We start from the raw sequence: 17453 nt of genomic DNA on the forward strand, positions 1-17453 counted from the left end.
GTTGTTCTGGCTTCTGCTGTACAAAGGCATGGATGAGCCTACAGCACACATACGGCAGTTATTGTGCTATCATTCACACACCCTTCTTAAATGTTTCTTGCATGATTTACATTTATTTTCTGAGATGTTTGATCATCTTTACTATCAAGTACAAGTACTATACAAGTACTATCAAGTACAAGTACAAGTACAAGTACAAGTACTATACAAGTACTATCAAGTACTATACAAGTACTATTTTAAGTACTTCCTGAATTAGCAATAGAGAAATGTAATAACCAATCAAAAGCTATATTCATTACTCAACAATATCCCATATCCTCCAGTATTGCTATAATTGACCCTTATAATTGACTGAGAATGTTTATTTATGTGAAAGACAAATGAGGTAATTCAAATTATAAAATGATTGTATGCTCTCATCAAATTTGCAGTCTATTAGAACCCATTCTAAGCGTGTTGTTTCAGCCTGTTCTTCCCTAAAATTCAATCGTAATTATACATAAATATTAAAAAAATAAACATTCAGTTTAATATCTATCAAAGTCATGGAGAAAGCATGGCCCAAAATCAACAGCTGCTCCTTAATATATTGTGCGATGAAATATTCTGAGCAGAGTATCTGCTTGCTGGCCTGTGCTATACAGACTCTTATGAACTCTATTTAGAACTGTGGGCAATCTCAACTTGTAGCCATTGCTTTAGACAGTGGTGGAAACATGGAGTCATGTCCGTGTGTTTGTGTGCTACTCCACATAGGGCAACACCAAGTTAAGGTCCTCATTCTCATTCTTGCATCTAATTGACAGTGAGGTCTGGGGAATCTTTGTGTAGATAAGGGCACATTCACAGCAGCACATTTTTTTTTTCTTGAACTGAAAATTGTCTTTAAAATGCAGGTCAGAATACTATGCATTAGAGAATTAAGCATTTTGCAGCACATCTGAGTCACTGAAATTGGTGTCTTTAATTATCATTTCAAGCACTAAGTTAAAAGGCCTCAGTTTAGATTTCAGGCATCTTGATATGTAGGCAAATGTGCCTGCTTTGAGCACAATCAACATAAACGTGATTGCACCTTCTATTTCTTTGCCTTGTGCAGACTATTCCTTCTGACTCCCTTTCAGCTTCTTTTCATAGTCTACCTTGAGTGAAAGATCCTTCCCAAAGATAACAGGATTAATCTCCATAGACCTTTGGGATAGCCAATAAAAGCCATGGCTATGGGCATTAAGACATCTCAAGTTGACAAACCTCTGTTTCTATCCACTCCTGAATATTATCAAATTGTGGCACATATTATCAAATTGTGCCTCAATCATCCCACCTAGGGAAACCTGGTTACATCCTCACATTTCATGACACATTAAAACTTTGATCTATTCTTATATGTCTTTATTGTGTCAGTGTTTACAATCCTGAAAAAGTTAAGAAAATATAGCTCAGTATATTAGTTAAACATTCTGCATCATCTTCATTTTTTTTAAGTCTGGTGCATAAGATAATAAAAGTGAAAAAAAGAGAATTTCTGGGATGAAATTGCAGAAATTTTGAGAAAAAGACAGATAACATGACGGGTAAGATCAGAGGATGGAATTGGATGCTTAAAGTATAACAAGCAAATGGGCAAATGCACGACACAAAAGTCAGTGTGACTTCAATATTGTTTCCCAACAATACCATTTCATGTAACCAATCACAGAATAATCTCATATACAAGATATTCTAAGATACCCTGAGATGTAGAACAAAGATGCATCTTTTAAAGTGTTCTTGTTTAGGATGTCACTAGAGTGAAATCATTTAACTACAAAAATAGTTTCCAACATTTGGTCAATAAAAATGAGAGAGAGAGAGAGAGAAATTGGAATTATTAAGGGTCCCTGAGTAAGAATTCTCAATTTCCTTTCTTTCTTTTTTTTCTGTTATTTGTGATTTGGGCACATAAGAGTGTTGCAGGGCTTGTGAGTGTGTGTGTGCATAGGAATAAAATGTGTTTGTGTATGTCTGGGTGTTCTTTTTGACTTCCACTTTACAGATTTTTCCCTGAAAAAAATGATTAACCCAGAAATACAAATAGGGAAATGGAACACAAATGAAAATGACCTTAGAAAAGACTACTTTCTCTATTCACAGGGGTGAATAAAAAGATTGAGAACAATTAGTTAATGATCAAGCTACTTCAGTAAAATGCAACTAAAAACTCTGGAACTCTCATAGTTAGCCAAGCACAAGTTGAGTGGGACGTTAGATGTCTACTATCTGGCAATAACAAAACAGCCTCCCTCCATTATGGCAGTAACAGAGAAGGCTAATTAGATATGTGGATTTTCAATCAGATTGCCATGTAATGGGATATTCCCTCCCTTCCTAGCCAGGAAGTTACTCTTAAAAATTATGGAGAGCAGGTAAGCTGCACACTCATTAATAATGAAAAATACTCTTGGGAATCAAATGAAACAAAGAATGACATTTGGAATTCTGTCCCTACAAGGTGGAACATACCTTCCCCGTGCCCAAGAGTATCAGAAAGAGAGTTAAAATAGACAAAAGGTATAACATCCGTATTCTTCTCACCTAATACCTTCAAACTCCAATCCGCACCCCACGACTACGCTGCTGACTATACAGGACTTCTGGCTTCAACTGTCTGTGGCAACCAGCCAATAAGAATTTTAGGAATATAATTTATTTTGATATGCATTGATAGTGCATGTCTTTAAAAGGCCACAAGACTTCAGAGCTGACTCGAAGAGGAAAACTTTGTACTCTTTGTCTTCAATTTCATGGGGCTTCCATATACATTTCCTTACTTTCACAATCCTCACCCTTCATGTGTAGACAAAAACTGCAACATTAAGAGGAGAGGAATGGCTTCTTCACAGAGAAGGCAATAGGGAAAGTAAAAATGAAGCAGGTGGCCTACCTCCCTATATGCTCAGCAAAGTCAACCCATATTAGTATTTCAAAGGGCTACTAGCATGCACAAGTGAAAGATGCTGCACCCAGAATTGCAAGGCTTGATTGAGTTAGTTTAATTGTGTTTTACCGCTCATCTTCTTCCTCAGTTTACATACCAGGCATGCTAACACCTCCAAAAATGGGGAGGTCTAGGAAGTACTTAGAGACAATGTCTGCTGCTGCAGAAGACCAAGGTTGTACATTCAAGTGGTATGTGGGGTAAGGGTTCCATCTCAGCATTCGACATGACTTTGCAGAAGTTTTCCACCCCTGGAAAGCTGTCCAAAGTCTTTGTAAAAAGTACATTTTGAGGGAGGATAGGAAGGAAACTGACAAGAACTGTGTGCTTTCTCATTGTCCTCAATCTCACTCATCACCCTATATACTATGAGAGATTAATATGCTTTATGAACCATCCCATAAGCCGTGCCTACACTTAATTTTTGATGTTCTGTTGTGTCTGACACTCTAGGATCATTCACTGCCTTATACTGGGCTCTCTTTTATTTAGATAATGCAAAGTTTGCTCAAATTCATGTCGATTGATTCAGTGATGCCTTGCAACCATCCCATCTTCTGTGTTTCCCTTCTCCTCCAGCCCTCAGTCTTTCCCAGTGTCATGTTCTTTCCAGTGATATGGCTCTTGGCCTCAGGTGACCAAGTATTGACCCTTCAGATTCAGCATTGGTCTTTCTGTGAATACTCAGGGTTAATTCCCTTCATGGTTGATTTCTTTGATCTCTCTGCTCTTCACAAGACTCTGAAGATTCTTCTCCAGCCCCACAGTTGCAAAGCACTGATGTTTTGAAGCTCAATTCTTGTGGTCCCTCTCTCAGCTCCATACATGACTACTGGTAAACAAGAGTTTGTATATTCAGATCTTTGACAGGAATTTCTTCATATTTTAATATGTTAAATAGATTAGTCAAACCTTTTCATCCAAGGGACAGGGTCTTTTAGTTTCATGGCTGCAGTCCATGCCCACAGTGGTGTTGTAGGTCAAGAAAACAAAATATTTCACTGATTTCATTTTCTCTTCATTGATGCACCTGGAAACGATGGGACCAAATGCCACTTTATTAGTTTTTTGAATATTGAGTATCAATCCAGGTCTTCCACACTCCTCTTTCACCTTCATCGAGAGGTTTCTTGTTCCTATTCTTCTTCTGTCATTTGGGTGATGTCATTATGTTAATTAAGGTTATTCCTAACTCCCACATAAATTTTAGTTCAAGCTTGACATCCATCTAGGATTTTATTTTTCATGATGTTTTCGGCACAGAAGTTAAATAAGCAGAGTAACAATATATAGTTTTGACATATTCCTTTCCCGATTTTGAACCAGTTAATTGTCCCATATCCAATTCTAACTGTTGTGCCTTGATTAGCATACACATTTCCCAGGAGGTAGTCTGGTATTCTTACCTCTTTAATAATTTTTCACAATTTGTTGTTGTGGTTGTGTATGTATGCTTCACTGTGTACACGTCATTAACAAGGACAATTAAGCAGATAACAATGATATTATGATATTCGCATGTTTTTTCTGCGATCCAAAAATCAAGTGATAATTATGATCTAATCACTAAGTACACATGCCCGTTTTTTGGGGGTTTTTTTTTTGGTCTTTGTTGTTGCTGTTGTTGTTTTCTGTCTTTATCAAGTAGTCAAACAACAACTGATAGTTTCCTGTGAACTTCACATATTACTTCTACAAGAATTAAAATATGCCCATGGCAGTATCAGACCTTCAACATCCACTGAATTGAGTTAAACTTTGAGATATGAAATCTGGCATGTGTACTTCGGGAAAATGTCAGGAACATTAAAAATATAGCTAGATATATTCAAGTGCTGGCTTTTTGAGCCAAATTATGCTATTATATTTTATGTGGAAAAGTTCTTCATTCCCTCACGCTGATAACGATTCCTCATTAACAGAAATTTCAGGGAGAGGATGGTAGAAAAACAACAACAACAAAATGTGCTTGATTGCATGTCAGAAGTCAAAGTAGTATCAATTACATGTGTATGAATGGGACTTACCATCACATAGATTAATTCATGTCAACTAATATTTCATGTTTTGTTATCAAGAAAAAAAAAAAAAAGAATAACAGAGCTTGCCAGGAAAAACAGAGAAAATCCAAAAAGGCAGAAATGTAGGAGAACGAGAAATGCATCTCTCTCAATGAATGGATCACAAAATATACTTTTATACTGACTGACAATAGTTCTCCCAGAGCATCAGATCAATGCTAACAGAAGACCCTGGTCACCAGAGTGGCTCATGTGGGTATCAGACATACCTGGGTGGAAGGGAATTAAGATGGAAGAAGGAGGATGAAATGAAGCAAGACAAAACCTGTGTCTTGTGGTGGGAGATGGAGAAGCAGGGAAGCGATTTCCAAAGAAGGCAAGCCCCTTCAGTAAAGGGTAAATTACTTTGGACTGAAAGGAAGCAAGGTAAAACAGCTGATGAAATATAAATTGTGTAGAGCGAGAGTCACACAGACAATATGTGATGTGACCCTACATGCCCCAAATTGCAATCTAAAATGCACTCCACCCCACTGCCTGCACAACTCAGAGCTGACGCCTCATGCCTCACAACAAGCATGACAGAATCACAAACCAAATCATCGGCAGATAGACTGCCTAATGTGAGACTAACCCAATAGACACCTGCGTATGACAAAAACAGACATGGCCCCACCATTAGAAAGGGAAGACTCAGCTGTAGACTCAAGAACATAATTGCCATCTCTCCCACTCCAAAGCCCACACTAGCCACTTGACTAACCTTATCAACTTGGACAGGAGACTAGGACCAATAAGTATAACCCAGAAGTCTGGGAAGAAATGACTGTTAACACAGTGAGTAGGTAAATGGGAAGACAGAGAAATATGTTGTGGGCAAAGTGACATGGTAAAAACTCAAAACATAATTAAATAAGAAACGGGAAGACTCCCTGAAAAAGTCTTGGGAGTAATCATAATAAAGATGATCAAACATTCCAGAAATAGAAGAGAAAAGACAAGAAATATTTTTGAAGGGGCTGGCAAAATGAATAAGCAACAACAAGTAATTAACAACCAAAAAACTGACATTGGTATACTATAGGCTAATACACATTGTTGTAGTGCTGAAGCCAACACAACATTGGGAAGCAAACATCCTCCTATTTACACATTGAAGTTTAACAAGACATACAAGTGTTCAATGATACAACAGACCTGACAAACTTATTTGGTACTTATAGGACATTTCACACAAACACAGCAGAATATACATTTTTCAAAAGTGAAAATAAAATCTCTCCAGGATAAGTCACAAACTGGATCTCAAATCAAGCCTTGGTAAATTTAAGATAATGGAAATTGTATCAAGCATTTTTTTTTTAACCACAATACTATGATTTACACCAGACTTTGGCTGGGGGGTGTGAGGGGTGGTCACACTAAAACACACAAATACTTGTCCGCTAACAAATACACCTCTACACCTTTATGTGGCCAAGCGATCACTGATGAATTCAGAGAAAATAAAAGAATAAATTTAGAAGCAAATAATATTTAAAACATGATTATCTAAAATTTATGGTGCACACTAAAGCAGTAAAAGAGTGAAGTTGATAAATACTACACATCTCAAGTAATCAAGCTAAACTAGGTTTGTGGCAAAACCCCCAAACTCATCCTCAGTAAATCTAAATCATTGACAGAAAGAAGAAAAAAGAGACAAAGTTCCTAAAAGTGAATAGAAGGGAGAAAAGGATAAAAATCAGAGCAGAAATTAAAGAAAACATAATGATGAAAAAATAGCCAACGTCAATATCACTAAAAAAAAGGTCTCTTGGAGAGGGGGAAAAAAAAAAGATATATCATGAGCCAGACTTATCAAGAAAAAGAAAAAAAAAGAAAAACACTTAAATCAGTAGAATTTGTGATACAAAAGGAGACAATATATAACTGGTACTGCAAAAGCAACAAATGATCAGAAGAGACTACAACAATTACAAGTCAATAAAATTTAGAATCTGAAATCCATGGACAAACTTTCAGAATTTCAAATAAGAAGAAACAGAAAATATTAGCACAGCTATTAGAAACACTAATATTGAAACTGTGATGGAAAAATTTTCCAGTAAGCACAATTAAAGCCATATGGCTTTCCAGGGAAATTCTATGAACCATTGAGAGAACCGCTAACACTTAAGCTTCTGAAACTCTTCCACAATTCTAGAGTAGAAGGAAAACCCACAAACTCATCCTACAAGGTCACCATCACCCTGATACCGACAGCAAGATAACACAGAAAAGGAAACTTAGAGACCAATATCACATAGATGAACAGAGTGAAACATCGTTAACAAAATGTGACCAAGAAAATTCATCAATCCCTTAAAAGGATCGAACACCATTATTAAGTGGGGTTTATCCATGATATGCAAACATTCTTCAGTAGCTGCATATCAATATATACTGAAGGATTAAAACTACATGATCATCTCAACAGATGTTGAAAAACTTTTGACATAATTTAACAAGTGTTTGTGATAGAAACTCCCGAAACTGACCATAGCAAAAACTACCCCAACTAAACAAAGGCACACAGATCAAAACTACAGTGAAGTATCACCTCATACCATTCTAAATGGCCATCGATAAAAACAAATCTACAATAGGGGGCTTCCCTGCTAGTCCAGTGGCTAAGACATCATAATCACAATGCAGGGGGGCCAGATTTGATTCCTGGTCATGGAACTAGATTCCACATGCAGCAAATGATATTTGTCACAACCAAATAAAGAAGTAAATATATGTATATGTAAATATATATATATGTATATGTGTGTGTGTGTGTGTGTGTGTGTGTATAATTGTATAATAATATATGAAGGAGATGGTGTAGAGAATAGGGAATCCTCCTGCACTCCTGCACTATTGTTAGGAATGTAAATGAATACTGCCATGTTGCCTAACATTATGGGAGTTCTTTAGATAACCAAGAATAAAACTACCATATAACCCAACAATCCCACTATTTGGTATATACTCAAAAGAAACTATAATTGAAAAAGATATATGTACCCCAGTAACCATTGTAACGCCATTTATAATAGCAAATAAAGGGAAGCAACCTTAGTGCCCATGGAACGAAAAATGGATAAAGAAGCTATGTTACATATATAGGATGAAAAATTACTCACCCATAAAAAGAAACAAAATTGGATTATCTGTATAGTTACAAATGAATCTAGAGCCTATGATGCAGTGAAATAATTCAGAAACAGATGGACCAATATTGAATATTAATGCATATAAATGAAATCTCTAAAACAAGTACTGAAGAATCCGTTTCGAGGGTAGAAAAAGATGCAGTCATACAAAACAGACTTGTGAACACAGAGTGGGATGGAGAGAATGGAATGAATTGAACAAATTGCACTGACAGATGTAAAATACCAAATATGTAGTAGACAGCTAATGAGGAGTTCCTGCTCAGTGCTGTGAAGTGCTTTAGTGAAGTGTGTTGTGGGCTAGGAGAGCAGATCCCTCAGGGATTTGGGAGGACTGTTCAAAAGGGAGACTCCGCTATATTCACTAATAACTGATTTATTTTGCTGTGCCGCAGAAACTAACACAACATTGTATATTTCTTATACTCCAAATTTTAATCATTTTGTTTCAAGTGAAGATAGAAAATCAGTCCTTGGCCAACTTGTGCAAGTGACAAGAACAGCATCACAGTGTGTGTCATGGAAAATGTGTAACCGGGACTGCTTTAGTATGTATAGACAAAGAAAAAAAAAACAAAACAGAAACTTAAAATACAGAGCTACGTTACTCAGAATAATTCAGGCTCTACACTTAGGTGTACCTTCACTTCACACTTGTCATTGTTTCTAAAAGAAAATGTTTTTTAAAATAATGTAAACATGTATGGTTATATGTTTTCCTAAACTGATGTCACAAATTTATGAAAACATAAATTCCCTCAGGTTTTAATAAGTACTAACAAGCCTTTGAGTTTCAGAACATTGCTAGGTAGGAATTAGTAAGCATAGGCTAAACCTGAGATGCTGCACAAGAATTCCTTTTTTTTTTTTTGCAATTCTAGAATGTGTGCTAATGACTGAGAAAATTCATAGGCTAAAAGTGACTAATTATTTTTTCTTCCTCAGGACTTTCATCCTAAGAAGGTTTTAATCATGTGGAGCAACTTCTCAAGTAATGCGAAAAGACTGCTCTGAAGAAGGATGAGAGGAGCCAGGTTTTACAGAAGTTTTGGTACAATGATCAGGTATGGAGATTGTCCACATATTATGGGTAACAAAATAAAATCAGAACACATCAAGTGAATGGATTGAGATATATTCTACCTATGGGAAGATGCAAGAATCTGGGCCCCTTGAAATAATTCCTTTGTTAAGCACCTTAACTATGCTGGGAAAGATAGAGGGAAGGATGAGAAGGGAACAACAGAGCAAAGCATCACTGACTCAAAAGTCATGGGTTTGAGTAAACTGGTGATTTGAAAGGCAAGGGAACTCAGGGTTCTTGCTGTACATGGAGTCGCAAAGAGTCAGACAAGACTGAGTGGCTGAACAACATCAAAAAATTGGTATTGGCAGTGCTTGGGGGACTTTGTCATTATACATGGGATGATAAGTGAGACTGAGGATAATTAGAAAGAACACAACTCTTGTCGGTTTCCTTGTTTCCTTCCCTCAAAACATACTTCTCACAATGTCTTTTGAGAGCTTTCCAGAGAAGGAGAACTCGTGAGGTGTAACGTGATATTCTTAGATGGAAACCTTACCCTATATGCCACTTGGATCTACAATCTTGGTCTTAGGATAAGCAGGCATTGTCTCTAAATATGTGTTAGAGCTGCCCATCTTTTTTTTTTTTTTTGTACACTTATTTATTTTAGTTGGGGGCTAATTACTTTGCACTATTGTAGTAGTTTTTGCCATACATTGACATGAATCAGCCATGGGTTTACATGTGTTCCCCTTTATGGACCCCCCCTCCCACCTTCTTCCCTATCCCATCCCTCTGGGTCCATCCCATTGCCCCAGTCCTGAGCATTTGTCTCGTGCATCGAACATGGAATGGTGTTCTGTTTCACATATAATAATATACGTGTTTCAATGCTATTCTCTCAGAACGTCCCACCCTCACCTTCTCCCTCAGAGTCCATAAGACTGTTCAATGCGTCTGTGTCTCTTATTCTGTCTTGCATATAGGGTTATCGTTACCATCTTTCAAATTCCATATATATGCATTAGTATAATGTATTGGTGTTTTTCTTTCTGGCTTATGTGTTAACAGTCATGATATGTGATCTTAAGGATGGGGTGACACAAACTTATAGCTTCTCAATCAAACTCTGTAATCCTGGGAGAAGCATCTTTGACTTGTGCATCCTAATCACCCTTAGGAATTCTTACAAGGGGTTAAGTTATTGAGCATGGCTGTAGGCAGGAAACTGGGTCATTTTGACTTTACCACTTGCCTTTTCTGTGAACAGACCATTCCTCTCCTCTTAATGTCACAGTTTTTTCTCCAGATGAAGGTTGAGCATTGTGGAACTGTGTGAATGCATGTGAAATCCCAAACTGGTGAGTGTGCAGCCTCCTAAAGGAAGGTAGTATCCTATTACAGGAAGGCCCGGTTGAAACTCCAGGCCTCTACATGGCCTTCTATGGCACTGCCATATTAGAGGCTGGGTGTTTTGTTATTGCCAGACATAATAAACATTAAGGTCCCATGCATCTTTTGCTGGGCTGATTGGGAGAGTACCAGAGTTTTTAATTATGTCTGGATGGAGTAGCTTGGTTATTATTGAAATACTCTCAATCTTTGACACATCTACTTGTCTTGTACTTTGAAAAGAGAAAGAAGACTTTTGAATGAGCATTTTAATTTGTGCCTGTTTATATTTTTGAATGAATTATTTCCTCAGCAGAAATTTCTAACAGAAAAGTCCAAAAGAGAGCCGAGAGATACACTCACAAACACATTCTTAATCTGATGTACACTCACAATGTTATGTGCTTAAACACAATTACAAAAAGAAAAGAAAACCCAAGAACGCACTGAAAGACACCTATGAACTTCCCAGAGTTTCTCTGATACGTCACTAGGCTTAGTTTTGGAAATTATTTTGTACTTGAATGATTTCTCTCTAGTGACTTTTTAAATCAGAATGTATTAAAAGATATAACTTTGTTGTGCATTCCATGGGATCTTGAAATATTTTGCATGTAAGACTATTCTGTGATTTGCTAAAATGAAAATAATTTGCATCTGTGTCTCTTATTCTGTCTCGCATATAGGGTTATCGTTACCATCTTTCAAATTCCATATCTATGCATAGGACTCTGAGGGAGAAGGTGAGGGTGGGACGTTCTGGGAGAATAGCATTGAAACATGTATATTATCATATGTGAAACAGAACACCATTCCATGTTCGATGCATGAGACAAGGGCTCAGGGCCGGGGCAATGGGATGACCCAGAGGGATGGGATGGGGAGGGAGGTGGGTGGGGGGTCCAGGAAGGGGAACACATGTAAACCCATGGCTGATTCATGTCAATGTATGGCAAAAACTATTACAATATTGTAAAGTAATTAGCCCCCAACTAAAATAAATAAAATTAAATTAAAAAAAAAAGAAAGTGATCAATTTGAATCTATTTGGTGGGATGAAAGTGGCACTTCTATAGTGATCAATGAAGAACTCTTTAAGAAAGAAGTCTTGGAAAGAAAGGTCCCTTTCAGAATATTTAAAACTGATAGTATGAAAAGTTTAGTTCGCCAGCTTAACCTTTATGGGTTTAGCAAAAAGCGACAAACTTCTCAAAGATCTGTTTCACTACCTGACTTTCTGGAAGAAGAAAACAATGTCTCAGTTTTGAGCAAGGTATTAAAATTTTCCACTTACGGGCAATATGTAAGATTAATTCATGTGACTTAGAAAGCATGTTCACGTATGTAGCTAAAACTGAATTTAAAATTGAGATGGCAAATTGTTGAAAACATTTTATTTTTTGAAGTTGAGAACAGCTGGAGGGTAAAATATTTGATCTTTAACAAACTCTCCTAGCAACTTGAAACTGGATACTTGTCCTCAAGCTACTTTAACTGGTATTTATTGTATATATACAACATATTTTTTAGCTGAGGAGCATACCTGTTTCTAACACGTAAGGTGTTAAAACTACTAATGGAGATGTTTTATTTGATGCTATTTAATTTGTATCATTAAAGGAATACATTTTTATAGTTTAGCTTTGCTTGTCAGGTGTACCTTGGTTTACAAAAAATAACTAAATTATTGCATCCTTTGATTTTAGTTACAGGTCTACCAAAATCCAAATTTCAAAAGAGATTTTCCCCAACTTTTAGTAAGAATGAAAAGAAGAGTTGGGATTAACAATGTGTTTCCAAAATCTTCATTAGTTCCAGATTACAAGAAGAAGCATGTTAAAGTAAGGGTCAACATAGATGATTGTAACTCTGGTTTTCATGATGAAACTAGTGGAGAGAGTCCATTTTCAGCTTCTACAAGTTTAATTGTGCCTTTCAAAAAAAAGACACATACAAGCCAGATTGTCCCTAAAACAAGCTTCCTATCTCCACATGACTTACCTTCTCCATCATCAATATCAGTTAGACAAACAGAACAGAATGTGGTAGATCAACCTTCTGTTTTAAACCAGTTGAGCATTTTTAATTGGCACTACCATAGCACCTACACTCAAGTAAATGGCCATGTTGAGGACTTTGCTACTACCACTACCTCTACTTCTCAGAACCACATCGTATCTCCATTTCAGAGCAGTTCTTTTGGACTGATGGTGGAGCCTTATACATTTCCAGATATGTATAACAATATGTCAGTCCATGACAGTCCTTTTTCCTAACCAGCAACAGAGAGGCAACTCAAGGTCCCCAGTGCCAATGATCGCTTATACATCCACCTCCTCTCTTTCAAGTCAATTCATCAACGATATTCCTTATGTGAAAACCATGCTAATTAAAACTGACCTATCAAACAAGTATCAGCTTATGGAACCTAATGAAGATTAAAATTTATGTTGGGAGATGTCAACAAATACCTACAATTCTTGTATTTGAACAATAAAGTTACACATTCATCTGCACAATTTTGTTTTCTATTTTGAAACAATGAAGAGTAAATTAAGGCTTTATTTCAATGTCTGGCTATTCTTCTGCACTCTTTTATAAACTCTTCAGTTCAAGAAAACATCCGTTAGACATCCTAGGTAAATGGCACCTAATTTATGTTTGTAAACAAGAAAATGAGAGCAAAGGGAAAAGAGTTAATGGATGTAAAGTGATTTGGGAAATCATCCCTGCTGAAATGAATGGGTGTCTAAATGAGGATGGTACGGGTGAAGGAAGAGATACAAATAAAATTTAAAAAAGTACACATACACAGTACATACCTTATTGCATTCACAGTTACATGATATTCTTTTAGGTACAGCTAGAGTCTTAAGATGAAGAAGGAAATGGTGCCCCACTCCAGTATTCTTGCCTGGAGAATTCCGTGGAATGAGGCTCCTGGTGGGCTGCTGTCCATAGGGTCGCACAGAGTTGGACACAAGTGAAACGACTTAGCAGCAGTAGAGTCTTAAGACATTAGACAGGAGATTGTCTTCATTATAGAAATTCATTTCATACTTGAAAATATAGATATTGTAGCATGTCCAAAATTAGGATAACTGTTATACCATCGCTGTGATACCAAACATTACAGGACATAATCAGTTACTGGAACATGCTCAGCACAAGATAGGATTTTACAAGTGGTATTGTATAGGGTCATTTTAGCTCTGCTGTCCTTAAAGCATACTTTTATTTCCTGCCACGGTGATTCCACCCTATATTTTCTAATGCATATGTAGATTTTGTTTATCTGTTCCCTCAGAAACAAAATAAATTCCTGTAGTGATTACAGCACCTCAGGATGGTTAAGTTCTTTGAAGACAAGATATTTGTTTTCCATAATAGCTTCATTATCATTTTGTTACACCGTTCTTCTGGAGCTACAATCACACACACACTGCTTTCAGACATGCTAAGCCCCTTTTTACAACTTTGCCTCAACCCTTTCTTGCAGATGGAAGGAACCTCTGTTCACCCTCCTACCAAGGTGAGCACAGGTATCAGATCTTCAATGTGTTTTGCGTCTACCCTCTTTTCTTTATGTATCTTTCACATCAGCTAAAACGTAGACCATGCAAATGACATTTGGTAAGTACTTACTGAATTATCAATAATGAAAAGTAATCACCAATCCAATGCTATATACACTACTCAACAACATCCTATAATCTGCACTATTATCATAATTGGCCTTTCCTACTTACTGAGAATATTTTCTCCGTTGAGAAATATATATATATATTTACATGAATGTGAAATGTCGGAATTCAAATTATACAATGATTGCTGCTCTTATGAAGTTTACAGTCTATAAGAACCCATACTAGTCATGTTGTTTCAGGCCGCAGTTCCCTAAAATTCAGTAGTAGTTATAGAGATACTTATGAAAAAACAAACAAACAAACAAAAAGGAATCATTCATGATAATCATCTAGAAAAGTAATGGAGTAAGGAGGGATCAAAATCAATGGCTGATCCTTCATATAGTTCACAATGAAATACGATGAGCAGAGTGTCTGCCTTTGGACTATGCAGACTGTCATGAACACTACCTAGGGATCTTGGCAATCTCCACTTTGTGGGCATTCCTTTAGACGGTGGTGGCAATATCAAGTCATGGCCCTGTTTTGGTATGGTAACCCATATAGGACAACACCAAGTTAAGTTCACGGTTCTCATGTTTGGGGCTAATGGACAGTGACAGCTGTGGAATATTTGTGTAGATAAGGGAGGTGTCCACACAGCACACTCTTTTTCTTTCACTGAAAGTTTTCATTGAATTTGGCTGAGAATACTGTGCTTTAGAGAGGTAAGCATTTTGCAGCCATTGTAAGAGTTATTGAAATTGGTGTCCTTAGCTATCATTTCAAGCCCAAAGTCCAATGGTCTGGTTTTTGATTTTAGGCATTTTACTATGTAGTCAAATTGCATGCTTTGAGAAATAGCACCTTAAAAGCAATCATGTCTTCTATTTCATTGCCGTTTACTGATTATCCCTTCTCACTCCCTTTTATCTTTTTTCCTGTTCTGTTTTGAGTGGCAGGTCCTTCTCAAAAAGAACAGGATTAATTCCCTTAGTGCTCTGTGGTAAGTGGGAAAGGCATGCATAAGGGCAGTCACTATATCATGTGGCAAAACTACTGTTTTTGTTCCCTCCTAAAAACATGTTATTAAACTATACCTCAATTGCCCTACCATGGGAAGCCTGGTTACATGATACATTAGCTTGGTGATCAGTTCCCATATGGCTTTATCATATCAGTACCTTTAATTCTCAAAAGTTGATAGAGAAAATAGCTCAATACGTTAGGGAAATATTGTACAAGAGTTCAATTTTCATTCCTTTACTTATTTATTTTATAATTGGTGCCTAAAATAGTAAAAGTTAGAACAAAAATGTAAGTGAGTTAAACACAGAAGATTGAGACAAGAAGTAGAAATTTGATGGGAGAAGGTCAGAGGATAAAATTGGATGCTTAAAATTTAACAAGCAAATGTGTAACTGCAGGGCCTAAATAGGTCAATATGACTTCAGTATTGTTACCCTACAAATTATTTTCATTTTAGCAAATCACAGAATAGTCTTACATGCAAAATATTTTAAGATCCCATGGAATGCACAACAAAGTTATACCTTTTAAAACATTCTGATTTAAAAAGTCACTAGAGAGAAATCATTCAAGTACAAAATAATTTCCAAAACTAAGCCTAGAGACGTATCAGAGGAACTCTGGGAAGTTCATAGGTGTCCTTCAGCGAGTCTTTGGGTTTTCTTTTCTTTTTGTAATTGTGTTTAAGCATATCAGATCATGACTGTGCTTGTGTGTGTGTGTGCATCAGATTAAAAATGTGTTTGTGAATGTATGTCTGGGCTCTCTTTTGGACTTTACTGTTAGAAATTGCTGCTGAAGAAATAATTCATTCAAAAATATAAACAGGCACAAATTAAAATGCTCATTCAAAAGTCTTCTTTTCCTTTTCAAAGTGCAAGACAAATGGATGCGTCAAAGGTTGAAAGCATTTCAATAATAACCAAGCTACTCCATCCAAACATAATTAAAAACTCTGGTACTCTCCCAATCAGCCCAGCAAAAGATGCATGGGACCTTAATGTTTATTATGTCTGGCAATAACAAAACACCCAGCCTCTAATATGGCAGTACCACAGAAGGCCATGTAGAGGCCTGGAGTTTCATCCGGGCCTTCCTTTAATAGGATATGACCTTCCTATAGGAAGCGTCACACTTACCAGTAATAAACACACTTGGGCATCAAATGAAACTAAGTATGAAACCTGGAATTCTGTTTCCACATGGTGGAAGTCACCTTCCCCCTTCCCAAGTGGATGAGATAGACAGTTAAATTAAAAGGAAGTTATAACATGGCTCACATTCTTCTTACATAATACCTGAACTATCCAAGCCCCACCTCGCTGCTAACAAGCAGGTCGTCTGGCCTCAAATCTGTGTGACCATCATCATATAAGAATTTTATGAATATTTGAGATGCATTGATAGTGCGTATCTGTAAAGCCAAAAGTCTTGAGATCTGATTCAAATGAGAAAACTGTACTCCCTATCTTCAGTTTTATGGGGATTTCATATGCATTCACACACTTCCACAATGCTCAACCTTCATCTGAAGACAAAAACTGTGACATTGAGAGAAGAGGAATGGTCTATTCACAGAGAAGGCCAGTGGTAAAGTCAAAATGGATTCAGTTTCCTACCTACATACATGCTCAGTAATGTAATCCCTTGTAAGCATTCCTAAGGGTGACTAAGCTACACAAGTCAAAGATGCTTCTCCCAGGATTACAGAGTTTGATTGAGAGGCTATAAGTTTGTTTACCTCTCACCCCATCCTTCAGATCACATACCATGACTGTTAACACATCAGAAGATGGGCAGCTCTGCACATATTTAGAGACAATGCCTGCTTCTGCCTAAGACCAAGGTTGTAGATCCAAGTGGCATATAGGGTAAGGTTTCCATCTCAGGATACCACATGACACCTCATGAGTTCTCCTTCTCTGGAAAGCTCTCAAAAGACATTGTGAGAAGCATGTTTTGAGGGAATGAAACCAACAAGAGTTGTATTCTTTCTAATTATCCTAAGTTTCACTTATCATCACATGTATAATGACAAAGTCCCCCAAGCACTGTCAATACCAATTTTTTGATGTTGTTCACCACTCAGTCTTGTCTGACTCTTTGCGACTCCATGTACAGCAAAAACCCTGGGTTCCCCTGCCTTTCAAATCTCCAGAGCTTTCTCAAATGCAT

General features: G+C 36.9%; 1 pseudogene; it reads left to right on the plus strand.

The window, feature by feature from the left end:
- Window positions 1–1570: 1570 nt before the first annotated feature.
- LOC145537749 (heat shock transcription factor, Y-linked-like) lies at window positions 1571–16653 on the plus strand (annotated as a pseudogene).
- Window positions 16654–17453: the final 800 nt, after the last annotated feature.

The sequence above is a fragment of the Giraffa tippelskirchi genome, chromosome Y (genome assembly GCF_054371585.1).
Source record: "Giraffa tippelskirchi isolate mGirTip1 chromosome Y, T2T-mGirTip1v1.2.pri, whole genome shotgun sequence".
In the NCBI taxonomy this organism is placed as follows: Eukaryota; Metazoa; Chordata; class Mammalia; order Artiodactyla; family Giraffidae; genus Giraffa; species Giraffa tippelskirchi.